The sequence below is a fragment of the Corvus hawaiiensis genome, chromosome 12 (assembly GCF_020740725.1).
Source record: "Corvus hawaiiensis isolate bCorHaw1 chromosome 12, bCorHaw1.pri.cur, whole genome shotgun sequence".
Lineage (NCBI taxonomy): Eukaryota > Metazoa > Chordata > Aves > Passeriformes > Corvidae > Corvus > Corvus hawaiiensis.
In genome coordinates, this window is record NC_063224.1 from 14394225 (window position 1) to 14402892 (window position 8668).

An 8668-nucleotide genomic window follows, 5' to 3' on the forward strand; every position below is an offset into this window, starting at 1 on the left:
TACTCTTCTTGCAATTATAGACCCAGTGTCAAATAACAACCAAAAGGTTTTTATTTTTACCTTTTCCAGCATTATAGACTCGACTAGACATTAATTGCAAATGCACACTTGGCCTTCCATGGAGCTCCTTATCATCTGATCAACTGAAACCTTTTCTCTCTGGGCATCTGGACCCAAGAGTGATAAAACCTTTGCTTTTTCTGACTCAAAATACAGTCAGTTCATTTCTAGGCTGTCTGTTCTGTTAATAAACCACCAGGATAGACATGATTTCATTCTCCATGGATGAAGGAGCAGACTGTAACTGCGAGGCAAGAGGTGAATGAGGAATGGAGAACAGAACTAGAACAGACAATCCTGGCAGTATGCAACAGAAAAGAGTGATATGTTGGAAAGGATGATACTAGTGTGGACTTGTAATGGGAAAGCTCTTAAAAATGTTCTGCCTTCCACAGAAATCAAATTATATCCAAAAATGGTGGTTGAATCTGTGGCAAATGGACTTTGGAAGCCAGTTCTGTCTCTGACCTGCAAGACTCCCACAAAAGGAGCATTCAGTTTTATTTTCACAGAGTCCACTGTCATTAGAGAACTCGCTTTTTCTTTCCATCTTCTCCATATTACTTACTGTGTCTGATTTTCTAAATGTATTTTTCCCTTTTTACCTGTACTGATTACCAGCATTTTCTTTTGTTCATGTAGCAGCAATTTACTCTGCCCATTTCTAAGGAAAAAAGTAACCCAAGAAGGCTGCATAATGCAAGTATCAGATTTATTGAAATATTTCAGTCCAACATGTCAGGAAATTGTGGTGGCTAGCAATACCTTGAAATTAAGTAATAGAGAATAATGAATGAACTATGATTCAATGAATTCTAGAACAAAAAAATATTGACGCTTGAGAAACAATACAATGATGCTCAAATGTCATATGTGTCAAAAAACTGCTGAAAAATGAGAAGCTTCGAGCTGAAGCTCTAAAAAAAAAATCTGTAAGACAAGAGTTTAGGTTAGTTTCCTGACCATTCATTGGAAGAGGAGAAAACCTGAATAAGAAGTTAACTTGAATAAGAAGTTACATTTGTCATAAGAAATATAAACATAAGCCTGCAGTTTTCCTAAAAAACCCCAAACACAAACGATGTGTGGGTGTGAATTACTGAGACAGGCTCTATATTTCATTTACACAGTAATTACAGCTGACAGGTCCCTTTTCTCATTTACTTCCTGGATGGCTCTCCTTTGTGTCTCCCTATCTGTCTCTCTTCTTCCAGTAAATTTCAAAACTTAAGGTAAATGGAGATAATAAGGAAGAATCCCGTTGCAGAATTAAGCATCGTTAGGTGTGATTGTTGTGGCAGCTTCACGCAGAAGATTCCAGTTAGTATTGTATAAATACCAAATGGTAATCAAGGTCAGGTATAGACTGTCAGGACTACAGTGTAATAAATGCACAGGATCAGAAAATTGCTTCATAATGAAAGGATTTATGGCCTTGTTCCAAACCCAGATTCACACCACCAGCAAATTAGAAGAGGGTATTTCAAGAGCATTTGCAATAGGCCAGAGTTATTGAATGCAAAGTGACATGTTTGCAGCGATCTCATTATTTTTCTATTTATTCTAATTTGATAACATGCACACTTTTCTGTAAACATCTATACTTCTAAACTTTTCTAATGTTTTCTTTTTTCCTAAAAGTTTGCAGTTTTTTCTTTCTATGTTGGACGATTTTTATTTATTATATAGTGAAAAGTCTTTTTGTGGAAACAGAGGATGCTGAGCCACAAGGGCCACCAAAGATGGATCTCTGGTCAAGACAAGCAAATTCTGACCTGGTGAAGGTAATTTTTTAGGAAGGCGTGGGCCTTTCTGTGTCTGAAGCATTGTGTGGGTGGTATGGAGATGAACTGTGTCTGCATCTAAAGAAATTAATTTACCAGGCATAGTGAACTTGATGAAATTACTCTGAAGTGAGGGAAACCATTGCAAATAGTTCTAAGTCCAGGCATCAGTAATGCAATGACTGGAAAATATCTTAAGTAGAAATACAAAAGGTACACTGGAGACAGAAGTTGCTTTTTCAAACTGATTCAGAATTGAATTCTCAGTTATTGGTGTGAGTGTAATGTTACAACTTCTGATGGTCTAAGTCTTAAGGACATCTAACCGGTTTCTGTCTCAGGGCTATGCTACTTACAGAACATGCAGCAGGTACCAAGGTAAATAAATTCTACCTAATTACAAATTTACTGTGGCAAAAGAGGAAGGTGTATCTCAAAAAAGCAAAATGCAGCTGTTTTTGAAGGTTCTTTGTACATTTTCCTCTTTATTTCCCCTAAAAAATTAATTTTAATTTGCATATCTGCTGATCACATGTATCTAGAATAGTCCTCCACAGACTACAAGCAGAAAGTAGAAGGTACCCTCAGCTGACTGGCAGGAACACTGCTGTGCAAAAACTTCCTCTGCTGACTTGTGCTTTAGAGAGAAAATGACTGTAAATTTACTCCACTGACATCGTTGAATGAACTGAGACTTCGTGTAAAGAATCATGAGCCAGCATTCAAGTTAAGTCCAAGGTCAATTCATTTACATTTGCTAATTAAAAAAAGGCATATTGAAATGCTGTGAATCTTGAGGAGGATGTATGAAAGCTCATTTATCAGGCTATTATGACGAATATTTTATGCTATTAAAGACTTTCTTTCAGACATGCTTATGCACTCACCCTTCATAGCCTCTTAAATGTCTCTACCTTTTAAGTTTGACTCTCTTATGAAAAACATTGCTTAAAATTCCACGATCAACAACATGTGGGTATTCAGTTCTCTGGTGTTCCCATAGGAATCTTTACATATAATGAAACATTATTTAATCTCTTACGTAGGCTTGGGTTAGATGATCCAAGTGTTTATTTTTAGTATTTTATTTAGTTAACCATACTCTTCAAAGATTTAGGCACAAAAAGAATAATATCTTCTTTTTCCCTTTCCTTTTTTCAAGGATACATAACAGAATATGGGTCTGAAGTATTTACTTACAATTTTCTGCACACTTTTCTTTTAAAATCTTCTCCAGTACTGAGACATAGGAGCTATGTGGGGAAAAGAATCACAATTTGCACTTACAGCAAGCTTAAAGTCCTCTGCCAGTGGGTGGATATTAGCCCTTTCCCTAAACTTTGAAGTCTCAGTGGTTATACTGCTCATCATTACCATGTTCTTTTAAAAGATAGGTTATTAGAATATGTTAATATTTTGTGAGTTCACAGACAGCAAAGGAATGTCTAAGCTGGAGTCCAGAGTGTGCATTTTTCTTGAGCAATCTTTATGGCTTGACTTCAGGGGCCCTCTTCTCTCACTAGAGGCATCAAAGTGTTTCCTGTCCCGAGAACTTCGCGGTATCATGGTAAGAAAAATTTCATTCTCATCCTCGTTTCAGTACTGCTAAGGAGATGGTTAATGAAGAGTTCCAGAAAACCTGGAAGTATTTTGAATATCACAGGTGGGTTTTGAGTTAGCAATACCCCACTGAAAGTGTTAATGTATACATTTCAATTAGTTTTAAAAACATGTACATGATCAGATGGCTGCATCTTTGCTCACTCTGTGCATATATACGCTAAATTGTTTAAAACTCTGCAGCTCAAGCTTTCTGAGGATGTCCAGTCCTTATAATTTTTACAGTACACCTAGAAATATTTCTGCCTGACCACTATTAAACAATGCTGCCTGTGTCATTCCTTTTCCCCTCTCTGTATAGCTCTGCTTGCAAAACAGTTTCAGCTGTGTTTGACAAAATATGAAAGTCTCAAAAATATGAAGCAGCACAGTTATGTCCCAGCAGCACCATGGGGTGCTAGAAAGTATTTCCTTGATATGGCAGCAACCTAAAGGTGATGGATGTGAATTTTGCCAAGCCTGGCAGCTTACAAGTATGATTAGCAGCAGGTAATTCCTGCATAACTTCAGAAAATGCACATTAGTAAAAGATAAGTTGAATTTCCCATCCATGGAGATAAGTTTCAGCTGGTGTTCATGCATAACCAGGGAAGCTGTGTCTCACTCTAGGTTTGGATTCTGTGGGGACTGAGAAAACAGGAGTTTAGGATGTGACTTCCCCATAACCCAGCTAAATATGCTGTGAGCCCCAGGAAAGCCCGTGGTTTGTTTTGGAACAGCAGTTTAATTTTATTTTTCTGAGCTTTATCTATGTTCTCCTTGAGACTCCTTTTTTTACCTGTGCTGCCATTTGTTGATATCACCTTTCACAGCTTCCCTCATCCTGTTAAGTTATGCTATTTGATGTTTTAAAAATACTCTGAGTCCAAAAAAAGGAAAAGTAGAAAGTAAAATGGAATAAACATGTCAGTTCAACTTCTTTTCATCTCAGCTGTTTGTCCTGGGTACTGCCGGACACCCAGCCTAGAGTTCCAGAAAGCTATGCAACCCCAGATTAGGGCAATTTTCAACATATCTGTATTTTAGACTTAGGTGATGATCCTGGCTGACAAATATATATACAGCAAAACAGATGAGGCATAAACATCATGCAGAGAAAATCCCATTCAATCATTAATAATGGTGGCTTAATCATGCCTGACCACTGTTAGTGCTTGCAGCGTACTGAGGGCATTAAACAGGTTCTTAGCTAGGTCAGCTTGCATATATTCTCTAGATCTTTGATAGAGATGGAAGCACACAGGGAATGTTTGTGTAATACCAAATCTATTTTTTTAAAAACACCCTTAATTATTTGTCTAATATAAATCTAAAAACTTTGTCACTACAGTATGGACAAATGGGTTTGTGCATGGGAATATAGTTTTATTTTAAAGTTTAAGTCAAATGTTTACTTCAGAGGATCAGAAAAACAGTTTCTGGCCTGGAAAAGTATAGAAACATCTAGTAGGTTGTATTTGCTTGGAATGTTACTGTTCTCTTAGGAGGCTGGATTTTGATGGTATCAGTACTGACCTTAATTACTCTTGTGATATGAAACTGTTTTTAACAAATTTTCATTCATCATTATAAGGAATTATCTTCCTTCCCCTACAGATCATTCAAGATAAAATGGAATCCAGTTATTTTGCAGTATAACAAATGTTCTAAGTATATCACTTAGTGCCAGGTGTTAAACAACCTTAAGCACCTTAATTACTTCAGCTGTTTTCAGATGCTGCTCCCAGGAAATGTACCTTGAGAAGAAGATAGAACAGGAATCTCTTACTGAAGGTGAGTACTTTTTGCTTGACCAATGCCCAGATGTTGTATCTGAACTCATAAACATGGACCTGAAGTATCTTCTTTTGTGATTTGATTTCACAAAACCGAACTCTGGTGATATTCTGCTTTCATGTAAATATGGCATGTAGATGCTGAACCAGAAGTAACTTTCGTAGGAATTCTGTACCCTGCTTCATCATTCTTCTTATCAAGTTTCACTGGAGAATATAACAGATGTTCTGATTTCTGATGACATTGTACCTTTTCAGCCTCCAAAAAACGTTCACTTGATGAAAATCCATAGGTGTCCAGGTTTCACTTTTTCTACTGCTTGCTTTTTTTTTTTTTTTTGATGAGTGAAAATTCAATATCTTACTCCAAAAGTGAAAAGTAACTTTTTACAATATCTGCACTTAGAAATGTAATTCAAGTAAGAAAGTTTGGCAGTACAGCAGCTCTTACGAAAGAAAAGAAACAAGATTGAATTACCAGAGAAAGAAATGGGGACATTTCACTGAACCGGGTCCAAACAATGTGTTGGTGTTGCTCTTCCCAGGCTTTGTTGTGTTTATATTATGGGATAGCTTTTGCAGGCATCAAGGAATAAAAGTGCCACCAAACACTATAACCCAGTCAGGGCTTCAGCTGAGCTAAACTTTGCCTATTCTTTCTCTGCAGTTAGGAGAACACTGGAGAACACAAGAGAACACTTCAAGGCCAGGCTGGATGGGGCTCTGAGCAGCCTGTTCTAGTGGAAGGTGTCCCTGCCCAAGGAGGGTTGGAATGAGATGATCTTCAAGGTCCCTTCCAGCCCAAGCTATTCTATGATTCTATGAAAACTTGCCTCATTTTGAAAGCTGTAATTATAAAACGCTACACAAATGCTTTCAAAAGCAATCTGTAGGAACTGAATCCTTGGCAATTTCTTGTGTAAATCACAGTATGTACTGATTTTGCAATTTATGGTTTAATAGGACTTTCAAGATATTTCAGTTCTCAGTCTGGCATATTTTATATTTAAAATGAAACCTTTTTTTGTGGTTCTCTATCAGATCACCATTGTTTTCTACGTGCATTTTCCACAAAATTCCCTAGAGTTACTTAGACAATACTAAAGGTTTCCTCATTGCAGCAGTTATCCTGTGCTTTATGGCAAAGCTTTCGAAGTCATGACGGGGTAGGCTGGCACTCAACTCCATCTAACATAATGTCATTCATGTTTCTGAAATCTCCTCATTAACATTTTATCTCCACAGAAGCCCTCTTGGAATATTTTGTTTCTCTAACTGTATGGAGCTTATGACTCTTTGTGTAATTCTTCTTTCAGAAGAGTAATTTCTTCTGTTTTGTGTGTGCAAGGAGTATGCATTTGTTTTATCTTCATGATATTAATGAAAGACTGGAAGATAACTTGCAATTGTTTTCAGTCATTGGAAGTGAACAACAGTTGGTGAACTACATGTGACATAGTATTTTTGGCGGTATTTTAGAATGTTTTACGCAACTCTGGAAACGTATGTGGCCATTTAATAGCATAAGTGTCAGGGCTTTAGAGCTCCTCGAAGTGTGCGTTACAGAATTCCACTGATAACACTGTGTTTCTGTTGGAAAAAACATCCTTTCTCCAGGGAAGATACAAAGGTTAATTTCTAAGAGTAATGTATTTTTCACGTTTATAGCATATCAACAAACATGTTAATTATAACGTTTTATAATTAACACTCAGAATGATTTAAATATTTTACTTGGATATATTTCTGTCTTAGGGCTTTTTCTGGACTGCTGATTTGCTGTTCTTTATGAGAGCTTGTAATTGCTCTCTGAGCTGCCTGCCTTGGTTTATGACCTTACAGTGCATCATGGCTGTTCATGTGAGAGATAGAAATAGGTATCCAAATTACCAGTGCTCAGTGCCCATTCCCATGATTTTGCTATAAAGTGTAGACTGAAAAGATCTTTTAATTCTGTATTATCACCACTGTAAATTGTTACAGGGTTCCATGGTATTCGCTCACCCTGTTAATGTGCTTCATGTTTTCCTTCAAAAATAAAGAAGAATCCTGGGATCTCTTCATGGGGAATATTGTAGCCCATTCTTATTTGGTTCCCACTGTGGGCTCCTTAAGTATACCCAAGTGACTGACTTAATTTTAAACTCTGTCGGAGCAGCATTTTCCATATAATCTTTTTGACCAGATTTGATCCTAGAGAGCTTTGATGAAGCTACTAATTAGTTTTTTGATTCATCTGTGTTTAGGAAAGAGAGATTTATTATAGTAGCACCCGCTTGTGCCACTGATAATTAAAAGACTGTCAGCATTTTCATTATGTAACTCGTCTTGCAGCAGAGAATCCCTCCCCATCTGACACTTTGGATTATTTGTGAATGACTCTGGCACTCTGAAGGACTTGCCACTTAGGCTAAAATGGACTGAAAACAGCATTCCCATGAACCATTCCAGCCATCACTGCTGTGAGGTAAGCACAGCCTTTCACTTGTCTCTCCTGGAAAAAACAGAAGAAATTGAAAAATCAGGACCAGACCCTCCATATTTGGAATTTGTGTGGGGGGTATTTTTTTAATTAGGAAACAAATCTGTGCTGCACATAAATTAAAAAACCCAACAAAATAAGAAATAGATTCCCCATTTTTAGAAGTTCAGCCTTGTGTATCTTCTTCATAAACATATAGAAATAATCTGGTTTTGCCTTGAAAAGAATTTTTAAACCCTGACAGTTTCGTCAATTGCTGGACCCTGCGTTCCTCAATTTTGGCACATGATCTGCTGGCAGCATGTTATATATCTGCTTTTTAAAATCTGATTTTCCAAAATGCACATATGCCCTTTGCTCAGCCTAAAATGTGAGTGCAGTTAATCTGTATTCAATTTAGGGCTGCCCCTGGCTATTCCCATGTGTGAAAAAACTCAGTTCACACAAGGTAGGTGATTCTCCATGGGGTTCAAATCCCACACATTTACCACATTGTATTAGAAAGGAAAACATTTACAGGTTATCTAAAATGATCAGCAATTCTGATTCTGCAGCAATCTACAAAATTGGACTGTGACCTATGAGAATGAAAATCTTTCTTTCTGTAATGAGATATTTTGGTGTTTTTCTGTGCCTTCCTAAAAGCCCAAGGTGAATCCATGTCTCCTCCACTTACTCCAGAAGCAGCTCTCAGTGTTGCAGGCAAGGCTCTAATACACTCCTTTGAAAATTTATGTATGTTTTATAACAAGAAAGTAGAGCACACTCACCTCACAGACAATATAAATTTTACTGCATAACAATAATTCAGTTTCTTTCCTTTTAAAGACTCTTGAAGCAATACATTATTTTTACTTGGCTGTCAGGGCTTTTTATATTTATAAAAGTGAGATGGCAGGGGAGGAAATGGGATTGTATTAGACCTCTACTTGCATTTATGCATTTGT

At 37.0% G+C, this 8668-nt stretch overlaps 1 long non-coding RNA gene across 1 annotated transcript; it reads left to right on the plus strand.

The window, feature by feature from the left end:
- Positions 1-3288: 3288 nt before the first annotated feature.
- Positions 3289-7684, plus strand: LOC125331937. The gene is made up of 3 exons (XR_007206279.1): positions 3289-3411; positions 5061-5237; positions 7574-7684. It is a non-coding gene; the product is annotated as an uncharacterized LOC125331937 (long non-coding RNA).
- The last annotated feature ends 984 nt before the right edge of the window (positions 7685-8668 follow it).